The sequence below is a fragment of the Thalassophryne amazonica genome, chromosome 21 (genome assembly GCF_902500255.1).
Source record: "Thalassophryne amazonica chromosome 21, fThaAma1.1, whole genome shotgun sequence".
Classification (NCBI taxonomy): Eukaryota; Metazoa; Chordata; class Actinopteri; order Batrachoidiformes; family Batrachoididae; genus Thalassophryne; species Thalassophryne amazonica.
In genome coordinates, this window is record NC_047123.1 from 35093325 (window position 1) to 35108717 (window position 15393).

At 44.2% G+C, this 15393-nt stretch overlaps 1 long non-coding RNA gene across 1 annotated transcript; it reads right to left on the reverse strand.

Annotated features, from left to right (window-relative positions):
* Positions 1-1142: 1142 nt before the first annotated feature.
* Positions 1143-12109, reverse strand: LOC117503284. The gene is made up of 3 exons (XR_004558535.1): positions 12082-12109; positions 9503-9508; positions 1143-1350 (listed from the first exon to the last, which is right to left on the reverse strand). It is a non-coding gene; the product is annotated as an uncharacterized LOC117503284 (long non-coding RNA).
* Positions 12110-15393: the final 3284 nt, after the last annotated feature.

Below are 15393 nucleotides of genomic sequence, written 5' to 3' on the forward strand. Positions count from 1 at the left end.
GGTGCCGACGCGCGAATCCGTCCGCACGTCTTTCATTACAAAATCTCCTTTAACAGTGGAATGTCCGGATAAACTGCTGATCCCGACTTCTTCTGAAACTTCTGTGTTCTCTCACGACGTCCTGGGTCAACAGAGGCTTAAATTTGGAAGTTTTCAGCTCGAAACAGGCTGACGACGGTGGCTCGGGGCGCGGCGTGCCGCCTGGCTCCGTGGGCAGTCCTTAAAGTGACAGTAACACTCCATAATCTCTCATCAGCCCTTAAAATTTTCACCGAAAACCGTCTGAATTTCTCGAATGGTGTCCACTCGGATCTGCCTCACAGTTTCTGAAAAAATTTTGATAAAGCAAAGCGCCAGTCTCTCAGCAAGTTTTCAGACAAAGGAATTCCGACGGGAGGGGTGGACCAGTGCTCACTCAAAGCCTGCTCACAGGCGAATGACGCAACCGACAGGCGTGAAAAAACTCACGCATGCGCACGAGGGTTCAAGCTTGGCTGATGTAATCGCACGTGATTCAAATCCATATAGTTTTTGAAAAAAATAAAAAGGTCCGACTAGCAGCTGCTAGCAGTTACTTCAGAATTTAATACAGGCTTTTTGAAGGAAAACAGATTAACTCAAAAATGACTGAAAATGTCAATGCACTGTGCAGAGAATGACATTATTGCAGTTTTAGCAACAATAGCTTCATTTGTCGTCTTGTCGCTGTCCAACTCACACAGTAGCTGCAGATCATTTTGTGGAGCAGATGACACACACATGCATGTGAACCAAGCCTTGAGGTCCACCTTTATCATAAATGTGTTGCAGGAGTTCACATGCAGTCAGTCAGAACTGGGAATGAAAGATGTATATCTTCAGACTGCATATGAGCTTTGCCATCATGTTGCTCCATTCTTTCTCCAACATTCATCTTTGCTCAGGTTGTGATGGCTCAAGCTCAAGGAGGACAGTACTTCATCAATACCAATTAGTTGTTCAGCAAAATACATCTCTCAGTCTGTTGATTAAGCCATTTCTGATCTTCTTGAAAGGGCTTAAGAACAACCTAAATGCACTGGAGAACAAATTCTGGGTCATCTTCAAAAGATTGACTTTCGCTCCATCTCTCTTGTCTTCTGGGAGAAGGTCTCTGACATTACAGGAAACTGGTATCACATCATTGGAGGGACCATGGCCTGAAGATCCATCAGAGTTTGAGTCATCCTTGTACAAAATCCTGACATTATCAGTAGGCATAGTGAGGTTTCTGCAAAAAATGTTCCTGAACCCTCTGGATAAGAAATTCTGGATCTTTTTTAAAGGACTGGAGATCATTCTCCACACATTGGAAAAGAACCTTTGGATCTTCTTTAAAGGTTCTCTGCTATAAGGAGTGAGGGAATCTGTGGCAACATCTGGATCTGGGTCCACAACACTGCTGACAGACGTATCAGGACTTGATGTTTCATCAGATGCACATATATTAACATCTGAATCTGGGTCAACAACACGACTGACACGAGAATCTAGTACTTCACCAGATGCACCTGTATCTCCAACACTGTCATGTCCATTGGAGGTTAGCTTGTTTCTGGTGAAATCCCTCTCTGAACTACTCTGACAGTGTCTCGTGTCCACAATATTAGAGACAGAAGAATCAGAACGGAATGCTTCCTCTGATGTCTCTGCTTCATAAATTGAATCACTACTCGACATCACGTAATGCTGGGTCATAAAGGTGTGATGGAGAGCCTGGAAAGGTCTTATCCTCTGTTTAGGATCCACCATGAGCATTTTCTTCAGCAGGTCTAAAAAAGCTTTCAGGTCTTTACGGTCTAGATCAAGTCGTGGCTGATAGATTTCTTTCATCTGACGCCAACTCTCAAAACATACATCATGTGTTTCATTTCCATGATGTTTTTGAGTCTTGAACCTGCAGACTATATGGTATTTTGTATAGAACTCTCTGGTGGATCTCCCAAATTTTTTAAGGTCTTCTGGTGGGTTACCTGGGTCATACTCTTCTAAGACACTGGTAACCTTTGACCCCAGAAACATGTGAGCTGTTATCATACCTAAAGCCCACATATCAATGGCGTGTGTTTTTCTCAAGCCCAGGATCTCTTCTGGAGACCTGAATGAATCCGGACGTTTCTTACAGGCACATCGCCACAGTATAGAGTCATCAATGGTAATAATGGCAGAACTAAAGCCAATTAAATAGACCTTCAATGGATACTCTGGATGATTCGCAATCATAACATGCTCCATTCTTATGTCACTGTGAATCACACTGACATGTTTCATGATCTGTAAGATCTGCAGCAAATATACCAAGATTTGCCGGATTTCATCCAAGTTGAAACGAGATTTCTCCGTCAACAATTCCAACAGAGACTTGTCCAGCCAGTCAAGCATGATCCAGCATGGCTTTTTGATGCAGGCATTAAACAGCTCAAGACAAAAATATTTACTTTTATCACACATCTCGACTTCGTGCAACATTGTAATCTCTTGCACAGCCTTCTGAAAAGATGTAAACTTGATGGCATATTGTTTTCCTGTCTCCCTGTGAGTCACTTTAAATATGTGACCAGAACTGCCTCGTCTTTGCATATCGTCCTCCACCTCATATTCACGGAGATTCATGAAAATCTCTTTTTTATCTTCAGCAACATCACTATAAACCTGGTCACTTTCACTGGAGACCTGACTGTCTTTTCGATCCACACTGTCAGAATTGTCATGGGTTGAAAAAGACTGCAGTGAATCGCTCTCAACCTGATCACTGTCGCTGGAGTACTGACTGTGTTTTCGATCCACACTGTCAGAATTGTCACGGGTTGAACAGACAGACTGCAGTGAATCGCTCTCAACCTGATCACTGTCGCTGGAGTACTGACTGTGTTTTTGATCCACACTGTCAGAATTGTCACGGGTTGAACAGACAGACTGCAGTGAATCGCTCTCAACCTGATCACTGTCGCTGGAGTCCTGACTGTTTATTAGATCCACACTGTCAGACATGTTACGGGTTCCACAGACGGGCGGCAGTGAACCGCTATCAACCTGATCACTGTTGCTGGAGTCCTGACTGTTTATTGGATCCACACTGTCAGACATGTTACGGGTTCCACAGACGGGCGGCAGTGAACCGCTATCAACCTGATCACTGTTGCTGGAGTCCTGACTGTTTATTCGATCCACACTGTCAGTTGTACAAAAACTTCCCCACTTCTCATCAGGGCTTCCTTGCAAGTACTCTTTTTACAATTCATACATAAAAGTATTAAGATTAAAGAATTTACTGTAGAGAGTTGCTATAATTCATAGATAAAAGTATCAAAGTCAAAGAAAGTATTTGAGTACACATCTCATAAGATTAATGATGTCTCTTTATTTAGAATTGTAGCAGGAATTGTAATTTATATGTAGCCATGTCTACAAATTCCATTCATAGAATAATACATAAAAAAGCACAAATATGTGATTAAAAAACATTCAGAAAAGCAGTTAAAATGCTGGTAAAAGCTGTTAGAATGTTTCTGTAACATGATAAAATTATCAAATTCATCTACTGCTTAAATCGAGTTCGTAAATGATTTAAAATGTTAAAACAGCAGCTGGTAAAGAAATCATTAGTGTGTATAAATGAAGATAGGTCACTATTTGTTGTTGTACTACACTTGTCTGTCTGGAAATTAAAGTCCGACTGGACCGTGGCCCTGTCGTTCTCACCCACCTTTGGTGGGGTCTCGCATTGGCACTTGGGGACTCCTAATCCATATGTGACACACATGTTCCTGTACATGATTCCTGACGCTTGGTTGTGCCTTTCATTGTATGCTGTCCCTGCTTGTGTCTTGCAACCTGCTACGATGTGCTGGACTGTCTCTGGGGCACTTTTGCACAGCCTGCAAGTTGGGTCCAGTTGGCTGTGGAAGACTCCCGCCTCTATGGATTTGAAACTTGTATATATAGTAAAACTCACCTAAACCGTCATTGTATAAACAGTATATTCACACTCACCAGACAAAAGCAAAAGCCCCAATGCTTTTCTATGGTTTTCCATGTAATAAACACTGTATATAACATGTTTTTGCTCACATCAGAAAAAACGTCCTGTCCGATCACAATGCATTTTCAGAAAAAACCCCTCACATATACCAGACAGAGCAGTCTGGATGTGCCCAGTAACAGAGGTTTGAAATTAAGTACAGCACTGACACAGATTTGAGGAAAGTGGGTGCTGTATTTCTGTGATTAAAAGACTGACAGTTTATTCTTTTCAAACTGTGTTCAGACCCGGTGCCTAAATGAGGCAGGGAGTAATTAAAGGCTGGTGATTATTACCAAAATGCTGCTTGTTGCCTGCACTGTAATATGGTGTTAAGTTTCCCACATATCCCTGGGTGTGACAAACCAAACTGCTTTAGAACAGAACCCTCTGTGTGGCTGTGAACCCACGCACCTGCTAAATGACGGAGAGGCTTTAGGATTTTGAGGTACTACTCTGCAGCGGACTTAGAAAAAAGAGTGATATGACAAAATGTAATCTTTTTAATGAACATAATGTCCAACACTTATTTAAGACAGCCGTTTATTTTTTTTAAAGATTTGACCCGCCCATTAAATGAGACAGGTCCCAATTCAAGGTCAGGCATTTAATCAAAGAAATACATGAGCCTAATTGGATCTAGGGATTCCCCGTAGATTGTTCAGCACCTCGTGGCTGCTCTAATCTGTTACATAAATATAATGGATTTTGTCTGTTTTACACATATAGTGGATTTCGATTACAACGGACAAAATATGCTGGACCATCTAAATCCATTATATGTGTACCTGTGTATATCAGTACCTCCTCTTCGGGCGGCTCACCCAACAGGACCCCCCCCCCCCCCCCCCCAACAGGGCGCCTCCTGGCACCCGACCAGGCTTGTCGGGTTATCACTGGTAGAACTCTGCCAGGAGGGCTGGATCCAGGATGAAGCTCCTCTTCATCAAGGAGCGTTCTTCGGGTCCGTAACCCTCCCAGTCCACCAGATATTGGAGACCCCAACCCCTCCGGCGAACATCCAGGAGCCTGCGGACTGTCCACGCAGGCTTGCCGTCGATGATGCGGGCAGGAGGCGGCGCTGGTCCGTGGGTGCAGAGGTCTGAGGTGTGGTATGGCTTGATCTTGGACACATGAAATATAGGGTGTATCTGCAGTGAAGCTGGGAGTTTCAGCTTCACTGCGGCTGGACTGATGACCTTGATGATAGGGTATGGTCCGATGTACCTGTCCATTAGTTTTGGTGAGTCCGTATCCAGAGCAATATTCTTGGTAGAAAGCCAAACCTCCTGCCCGGGCTGGTATGCGGGGGCCGGGGTACATCGGCGGACCGCATGGCTCTTCGCCCTCGTCCAGGCTTTCAGAAGGGCAGAGCGGGCTGTGCGCCACACCAGACGGCACCTTCTGAGGTGGGCCTGGACCGAGGGGACCCCGACCTCTCCCTCCACAGCCGGAAACAATGGGGGCTGGTACCCCAAACACACCTCGAATGGGGAGAGGCCAGTCGCCAAAGATATTTGGCTGTTGTGGGCGTACTCGATCCAGGCCAGATGTTGACTCCAGGCCGTCGGGTACGCGGAGGTCAAACATCTTAGGGCCTGCTCCAGATCTTGATTAGCCCGCTCTGCTTGTCCATTAGTCTGGGGGTGGTACCCGGATGAGAAGCTCACGGTGGCCCCCAGTTCCCTACAGAAACTCCTCCAGACTTGCGAGGAGAATTGGGGACCACGGTCTGAGATGACGTTCGTAGGGATACCATGCAGACGCACGATGTGGTGGACCAGGAGGTCTGCATTCTCTTGGACCGTCGGGAGCTTCGGGAGGGCCACGAAGTGGGCCGCCTTGGAGAACTGGTCCACTATTGACAAGATGGTCATCATACCCTGGGACGCAGAAAGACCCGTGACGAAGTCCAGGCCTATATGGGACCAGGGGCGTCGAGGCACCGGCAACGGCTGGAGGAGTCCTTTTTCCTGCTGGTGAACAGCCTTTCCCCTGGCGCAGATGGTGCAGGCCCAGACATACTCCCGGACATCGGTTTCTAGTGACGCCCACCAGAAAGGCTGCCGGACCACTGCCACGGCCCTTCGCACCCCTGGATGGCAGGAGAGCTTGGAACCGTGACAGAAGTCCAGGACCACAGCTCTTGCTTCTGGTGGGATGTACAGTCTGTTGTTTGGTCCACCGCTTCCTACGGCTTGCCGGTCGGGGCCAATCTCTCACCGCTGTGACCTTGGCCGGATCGGGTGCGACGGAGTTGGAGGAGATAATGAACCCCAGGAAGGACAAAGAAGTACGGTGGAACTCGCACTTCTCGGCCTTCACAAACAGACGGTTCTCCAACAACCGCTGCAGGACCTGACGTACATGCTTCACATGAGTCTCAGGATCCGGGGAGAAGATGAGGATATCGGTCAGGTATACAAAGACGAACCGATGCAGGAAGTCCCGCAAGACGTCCTTTACCAAAGCTTGGAATGTCGCGGGGGCGTTAGTGAGGCCAAATGGCATGACTAGGTACTCATAGTGACCTAACGGGGTGTTAAATGCCGTCTTCCATTCATCTCCCTTCCGGATCCGAACCAGGTGATTTCTAAGATCCAGTTTAGTGAACATTTTGGCTCCATGCAGGGGCGTGAACACTGAATCCAACAAAGGCAACGGGTATCGATTGCGAACCGTAATCTCGTTCAGCCCTCTGTAATCAATGCATGGACGGAGTCCGCCGTCCTTCTTGCCCACAAAAAAGAAACCCGCACTTAACGGGGAGGAAGAGTTCCGGATTAACCCGGCAGCTAAAGAGTCCCGGATGTAGGTCTCCATTGATTCTGGCTCAGGGCGTGAGAGGTTGTACAGTCTACTGCACGGATACTCAGCGTACGGTTGGTGTGGGGGAAGCGTGAGTGCCAGATCTTTGCTGAAAACATCAGCAAGATCATGGTACTCAGCCGGCACCATCACAAGATTGGGGGAATACGGACCTCCTCTTTAGCAGTCGCACCGGGTGGGACCGAGGATCTTAAACACTCCCGGTGGCAGGTTTCGCTCCATTGAGCCACAACCCCAGTCTTCCAATTGATCCGGGGATTGTGCTTACTCATCCATGGATAACCCAAAATGATTCTGGAGGTAGAAGGTGTTACAAAGAACACAATGTCCTCCCTGTGATTCCCAGACATAACCAGTGTTAAGGGCTGTGTCTGGTGTGTGATTAATGGAAGAAGGGTACCATCTAGTGCCCGTACCTTCAAAAGTAAAGGGAGCCCTACTTCCTTAGTCCATCTGCTATCCAGCAGATTCCCCTCTGACCCCGTGTCGATTAGTGCTGGGGCATGAAGGGTTAAATCCCCACAGAGGATCATAACTGGGACTCGTGCGGATTTTCGTGCATTCCCCGCGTGTGTGTTGTGACCCACCCTTAGCCCAGTTTCTAAAGGCGAGTGTTGGTGCTTTGACTGCTTGGGGCAATTCTTCCGCAAATGCTCACTCGAGCCGCAGATAACACGCTCTCCGCGGGCCAGCCTCCTTTGTCTGTTTACTGATCTCATTTTGGTCCTGCTCGTTTCAATGGCAACGTCAGCAGGAAGAGCTGTTGTCACACGGCGCGCTCTGGCTTTGGAGCGTGGGGAAGGCGGCGCTGACTCGGACCCGGAAGGGGGAGGGACGGCTTGTGCCCGGCCACGTCCTTCGTCTCGCTCCCGTCGACGTTCTTCTAATCGGTTGTCTAACCGTATAACGAGGTCGATAAGCTCGTCTAATTCCCGCGGCTCGTCCTTAGCCACCAGGTTCTCCTTAAGGACCGGAGACAGTCCATTTACAAAGGGGGCATGGAGCGCTACCGTATTCCAGCCGGCTCTCGCTGCCGTGACGCAGCGGCGCTCTGACACCCCTGTCGTATCGACAGCAGCACGTTTGAAGCAGTTTCGCCTCAATTCGGGTGATCAAACACCTGTCTTAACTCCCTCACAAACCCAGTGTATGTCGTTAGAAGCCATGAACTCTGTTCCCAAAGCACCGTAGCCCAGGCGCGTGCCTCACCTCGAAGCAAATTAAAGACATAAGCCACCCGGCTGGAGTCTGACGCATACATTACGGGACGTTGTGCGAAGTCTAGTGAGCACTGCATTAAGAAGTCCGCGCACGTCTCAACACAACCTCTGTACGGCTCCGGGGGGCTAATGTATGCTTCAGGGGACGGGGGGGGGTTTGTTGAACGACCACTGGAGGGTCTCTGTTCAGCAACAGGTCGGCAGGAGGAGGAGCAGCAGCTGCGCCCTGTGCGTGTGCTTCCACCTGAGCGGTGAAAGCCTCCATACTACGATCGAGCAGTATGTTCTGCTCGGTCAACAAATCCAGCCGAGCAGTGAGGGTGGTTAATATTTGCTGAAACTCACCCAACCTGCCTCCTGCTGGAGCCTGTGCACCTTGCATATCCATTGATTGTTCAACGGATGGTATGTGCCCCTCGGAATCCATGACGTGTGGCCGAGTTATCCTGTGGGGAAAGTGTAAGACACAGGGGGCGTAAATGAACGGACAATAGAGATGCCAATGAATACAATTTAATATTGCAAAATGTGCACTACAGGTCAAATACTGCTTTAGTCTGTCAATCAAAACGTTCCACAAGAAGATGACGTGTGGGCAGGCCCGAGGATAGGAGACGCCTTATCCAGAGAAGAGCTGGGACCCACAAGGTTCCACCGCCAACGGTGACCTGCAACACACCGGAGCCACCAAATCCTGAGTCCCCAGGTGGCCACTGCTCCCAGCTGTCAGATCTGGTACTGCTGGCAGGAAAAACAAACAGGTTACGGTGGGTGTGTGTACACCCAGCAACAGTCAGCAAAAATCACAGTTCCTTCATGAGGGAAAAAATCCACCACTCCCAGAAAACAGGAACACTGAGAACATGCAGTACCAACAATATACTTAAAGATAAGAGAAGTGAGGAGTGGAAATGCCAACACTCCAACTTCCACAAACCCAGCTCCAAGCTTCGAGTATACAAAGGTTACGACTGCAAAAATCAGTAGCAATAATTGTGTGAAGGGCACAAAACGGCTGAGTAGGTTGCCTGTGTAGTAAGCTGATAACTCGGCAGGGTTCTGATGATTCTCCCAGGCTTTTATGGTGAGTGATGATGATGGCTGATTTCTGACACTGGCAGCTCCCGGCTCCTGTGAGGCGACTACGCCCTCTGGTGCCTGAAACCCGACAACAGGCAGGGCGCCCTCTGGTGGTGAGCCAGCAGTACCTCCTCTTCGGGCGGCGCACACTACACCCATCACCTTGGTGTTTATATTTTTAATTAAAATATTAAGTTGTACAGATTTGCTTTCAGTTTGAGTTTGAGGAAGATAATTGTAGAATTTTTTTTTTTTTTTTGTCATTGAAATGGCATAAACAACTTAAAAAGGTGTGAAACAGCAAGTGTTCCGATACCATTGGCGGGTACTGTACCTTCCACTGCTGTAGCACTTGTTTTGTTCAAAAATAGACATTCATTCAGGTCTCCAGAAGTGATGCAGGGCCTGAGAAGAACAGAGACCATTGATATGTGGGCTTCAGCTCACACGTTTTTGGGGTCACCATTTATCTGTGTCTGGGCATCGAAGAAGCAGCGGCATGTGAAGATCTATTGGTGAGTTAGCTGGGTCATCTTCTTCTAAGAAACAACGGGTGTACTTTTGGCTTCCTCCTGGATAGTCAAGCTTCAAAAGACAGCTCAGTCCTGCGTCTTAGGTCCTACCGACACTTCATGGTGAAGAAAAAGATGATCCACAAAGCCAAGCTCTCGATTGTACACTTGTAAATGTACGGTCTAAAATAGAGAAAAAAAAACTCTTGGATCCCAAGTTTATTTGATCTTGAATCATGTACTTTAGTCTGAAAATGGCCACAACAGTACTGGTATTGATTTCAGCACAGCAGCTTCAGAATATCACTGTTCAACTTGAATCAGGGAATGTTTTACTACAAGTCAGACGTGCCCATCAAACTGGGAGGAGAGACTTACTGTAAGTGTGCACATAATTCAAATAAGTATGACATCCCAAAAAATAAGTCCAACAAAATCATGATTTTATTCACATCGAACTTACAGATGTCACCAATAGTGCAAAAAATGATTGTTGCATGCAAAAGGACTCATTGAAGTTTCTGCAAATGCACATTTATTTACAGTTCAGTGGTCATTTTCATTTTCAAAGATGGAAATGAGGGGAAAAAAATAAATTTCTGAAAATATAAAAAAAATTAAAAAAAATTAAAAATTCACAGGCAGTGCAAAATGGAACAGTTTGAGCAAATATGAGATATTCAAAAAATGCACTCCCGTAGTGGTTGCCAGATACTTTTGGCAACCACTACGGGAGTGCATTTTTTCGCAGTGGCATTTCCAGCCATGGTCGGAATTACTGGAATTACTGGTTTTGTTTAATCTTTTTTTTAAATTTTGAGTTATTTGCCAACAAGAGCAAAACAAAATGTTTCCATGAAGTGAAACAAAAATTCATGACATAAAATGTATGCTGGAAACAATTACTGGCACCCTTTGATGAATTTACAGTCAATTGTCACTTTGACAGCCAGATGTTTCAGACACTCAGTTCCTGAGAACTGCCTCCTCCAAACAGATTTACCACACAGTACTTTAGTGGATGTATTTCTTAAAGACTGATGTAAATGATGTCCAAGACATACTCAGTGAACTGGAAAATGTTTATGTATCCATCAACTGACTTGTCTAAAGACAACTGGCTTTAAAAGTGACAACTTACTGTAAATTCATCAAAGGGTGCCAATAATTGCTAAGGTTAGACCTTACTCAAGTGAAGTGCCTTGAGGCAGCTTTGTTCTGATTTGGCACTATATGAACTAAATTAATTTAAATTGTACTGAATTCATGGTTTTAAAAATTACTTGCTGAAATTGACTTCATCAAGAGCTAGCAAGATCATCTTGCCTTGAACCCCTTGATTTTTGATGCCACTCAAAAATAAAGTTTCTAATTTGTATTGTCCCACCCCCAGATTTGTTCATAATGTGAAAAGACAAAAGCTGACAACATTTTGATTTATTATATTTATTGGTAACTCAATGGCATCAAAGTTTTGTAATTTTTGGAAAAATTTGGATATGATAAATAATAGTTGTTTTAACATACAAACAAAAGAATATTGTAGAAATACTTATAAAATGAAGACGAGCAGCTGCTAGCAGTTACTTCAGAATTTAATACAGGCTTTTTGAACAAAAACAGATTAACTCAAAAATGACTGAAAATGTCAATGCACTGTGCAGAGAATGACATTATTGCAGTTTTAGCAACAATAGCTTCATTTGTCGTCTTGTCGCTGTCCAACTCGCACAGTAGCTGCAGATCATTTTGTGGAGCAGATGACACACACACATGCATGTGAACCAAGCCTTGAGGTCCACCTTTATCACAAATGTGTTGCAGGAGTTCACATGCAGTCAGTCAGAACTGGGAATGAAAGATGTATATCTTCAGACTGCATATGAGCTTTGCCATCATGTTGCTCCATTCTTTCTCCAACATTCATCTTTGCTCAGGTTGTGGTGGCGCGAGCTCAAGGAGGACAGTACTTCATCAACAGCAATTAGCAAAATACATCTCTCAGTCTGTTGATTAAGCCATTTCTGATCTTCTTGAAAGGGCTTAAGAACAACCTAAATGCACTGGAGAACAAATTCTGGGTCACCTTCAAAAGATTGACTTTCACTCCAATTCCTTTGTCTTCTGGGAGAAGGTCTCTGACATTACAGGAACCTGGTATCACATCATTGGAGGGACCATGGCCTGAGGATCCATCAGAGTTTGAGTCATCCTTGTACAAAATCCCAACATTATTAGTAGGCATAGTGAGGTTTCTGCAAAAAATGTTCCTGAACCCTCTGGATAAGAAATTCTGGATCGTTTTTAAAGGACTGGAGATCATTCTCCACACATTGGAAAAGAACCTTTGGATCTTCTTTAAAAGTTCTCTGCTATAAGGAGTGAGGGAATCTCTGGCAACATCTGGATCTGGGTCCACAACACTGCTGACAGACGTATCAGGACTTGATGTTTCATCAGATGCACGTATATTAACATCTTCATCTGGGTCCACAACACAACTGACATGAGAATCTAGTACTTCACCAGATGCACCTGCATCTCCAACACTGTCATGTCCACTGGAGGTTAGCCTGTTTCTGGTGACATCCCTCTCTGAACTACTCCCAGAGTGTCTCGTGTCCACAATATTAGAGACAGAAGAATCAGAACGGAATGCTTCCTCAGATGTCTCTGCTTCATAAATTGAATCACTACTCGACATCACGTAATGCTGGGTCATAAAGGTGTGATGGAGAGCCTGGAAAGGTCTTATCCTCTGTTTAGGATCCACCATGAGCATTTTCTTCAGCAGGTCTAAAAAAGCTTTCAGGTCTTTACGGTCTAGATCAAGTCGTGGCTGATAGATTTCTTTCATCTGACGCCAACTCTCAAAACATACATCATGTGTTTCATTTCCATGATGTTTTTGAGTCTTGAACCTGCAGACTATATGGTATTTTGTATAGAACTCTCTGGTGGATCTCCCAAATTTTTTAAGGTCTTCTGGTGGGTTACCTGGGTCATACTCTTCTAAGACACTAGTAACCTTTGACCCCAGAAACATGTGAGCTGTTATCATACCTAAAGCCCACATATCAATGGCGTGTGTTTTTCTCAAGCCCAGAATTTCTTCTGGAGACCTGAATGAATCCGGACGTTTCTTACAGGCACAACAACAAAAATATTGCCACATTATACTGTTATAAGTGGTAATAATGGCAGAACTAAAGCCAATTAAATAGACCTTCAATGGATACTCTGGATGATTCACAAGCATAACATGCTCCATTCTTATGTCATTGTGAATCACACTGACACGTTTCATGATCTGTAAGCTCTGCAGCAAATATACCAAGATTTGCCGGATTTCGTCCAAGTTGAAACGAGATTTCTCCTTCAGCAAGTCCAACAGAGACTTGTCCAGCCAGTCAAGCATGATCCAGCAGGGCTTGTTGTAGGTGCAGTAATTATGCATCACAAGGCAAAAATATTTACGTCTGTCACTCTCCTCAACTCTGTGCAACATTCTAATCTCTTGCAGAGTATACTTAAAAGATTTAAACTTGATGGCATATTGTTTTCCTGTCTCCCTGTGAGTCACTTTAAATATGTGACCAGAACTGCCTCGTCTTTGCATATCGTCCACCTCATATTCACGGAGATTCATGAAAATCTCTTTTTTATCTTCAGCAACATCACTATAAACCTGATCACTGTCGCTGGAGTACTGACTGTCTTTCGATCCACACTGTCAGAATTGTCATGGGTTGAAAAGACAGACTGCAGTGAATCGCTCTCAACCTGATCACTGTCGCTGAAGTACTGACTATGTATTCCATCCACACTGTCAGAATTGTCACGGGTTGAAAAGAAGGACTGCAGTGAATCGTTCTCAACATGATCACTGTCGCTGAAGTACTGACTTTGTATTCGATCCACACTGTCAGAATTGTCACGGGCTGAAAAAAAGGACTGCAGTGAATCGCTCTCAACCTGATCACTGTCACTGGAGTACTGACTGTCTATTAGATTCACACTGGCAGACATGTTACGGGTTCCACAGACAGGATGCAGTGAACCGCTATCAACCTGATCACTGTCGCTGGAGTCCTGACTGTTTATTGGATCCACACTGTCTGTTGTACTGAAACTTCCCCACTTCTCATCGGGGCTTGCTTGCAAGTACTTTTTTTACAATTCATATATAAAAGTATTAAGATTAAAGAATTTACTGTACAAACTTGCTATAATTCATAGATAAAAGTGTTAAAGTCAAAGAAAGTATGCGAGTACACATCTCATAAGATTAAAGCTGTCTCTCTTTATTTAGAATCATAGCAGGAATTTAATTGTAGCCAATTCTACAAATTCCATTCATAGATTAATACATAAAAAAGTACAAATATGCGATTTACAAAAAAAAAAAAAATAATCACAAAAGCAGTTAAAATGTTTGTAAAAGCTGGTCGAATGTTTCTGTAACATGATAAAATCATCAAATTCATCTAGTGTTTAAATCGAGTTTATAAATGATTTAAAATGTTAAAACAGCAGCTGGTAAAGAAATCATTACCGTGTATAAATGAAGATCAATCTTACAGATGTTACCAATAATGCAAAACTGATTGTTGCATACAAAAGGACTCCTCATTGAAGTCATTTTCATAGAGAGGAATGGGAAAAAAAAATCAATTCATGAAAATTAAAACAAATAAATAAAAAATTCATAGGCAGTAAAATAATGCCAATTAAGGAATTAAAATTTCACCATTGAGGCATTTTTGCACAATTTTTGTTCATCTTTTTACAGCAGGATGAATATGTTAGTTTAAATGAGTCAACACCCCCGAGTCACACTAACTGCCAGAATGCTCGTAGCATGGGCCGAGGCGGAGGATTAGCAGCAATCTTCCATTCCAGCTTATTAATTAATCAAAAACCCAGACAGAGCTTTAATTCATTTGAAAGCTTGACTCTTAGTCTTGTCCATCCAAATTGGAAGTCCCAAAAACCAGTTTTATTTGTTATTATCTATCGTCCACCTGGTCGTTACTGTGAGTTTCTCCGTGAATTTTCAGACCTTTTGTCTGACTTAGTGCTTATAGTGGGCGATTTTAACATCCACACAGATGCTGAGAATGACAGCCTCAACACTGCATTTAATCTATTATTAGACTCAATTGGCTTTGCTCAAAATGTAAATGAGTCCACCCACCACTTTAATCATATCTTAGATCTTGTTCTGACTTATGGTATGGAAACTGAAGACTTAACAGTATTCCCTGAAAACTCCCTTCTGTCTGATCACTTCTTAATAACATTTACATTTACTCTGATGGACTACCCAGCAGTGGGGAATAAGTTTCATTACACTAGAAGTCTTTCAGAAAGCGCTGTAACTAGGTTTAAGGATATGATTCCTTCTTTATGTTCTCTAATGCCATATACCAACACAGTGCAGAGTAGCTACCTAAACTCTGTAAGTGAGATAGAGTATCTCGTCAATAGTTTTACATCCTCATTGAAGACAACTTTGGATGCTGTAGCTCCTCTGAAAAAGAGAGCTTTAAATCAGAAGTGCCTGACTCCGTGGTACAACTCACAAACTCGCAGCTTAAAGCAGATAACCTGTAAGTTGGAGAGGAAATGGCGTCTCACTGATTTAGAAGATCTTCTCTTAGCCTGGAAAAAGAGTCTGTTGCTCTATAAAAAAGCCCTCCGTAAAGCTAGG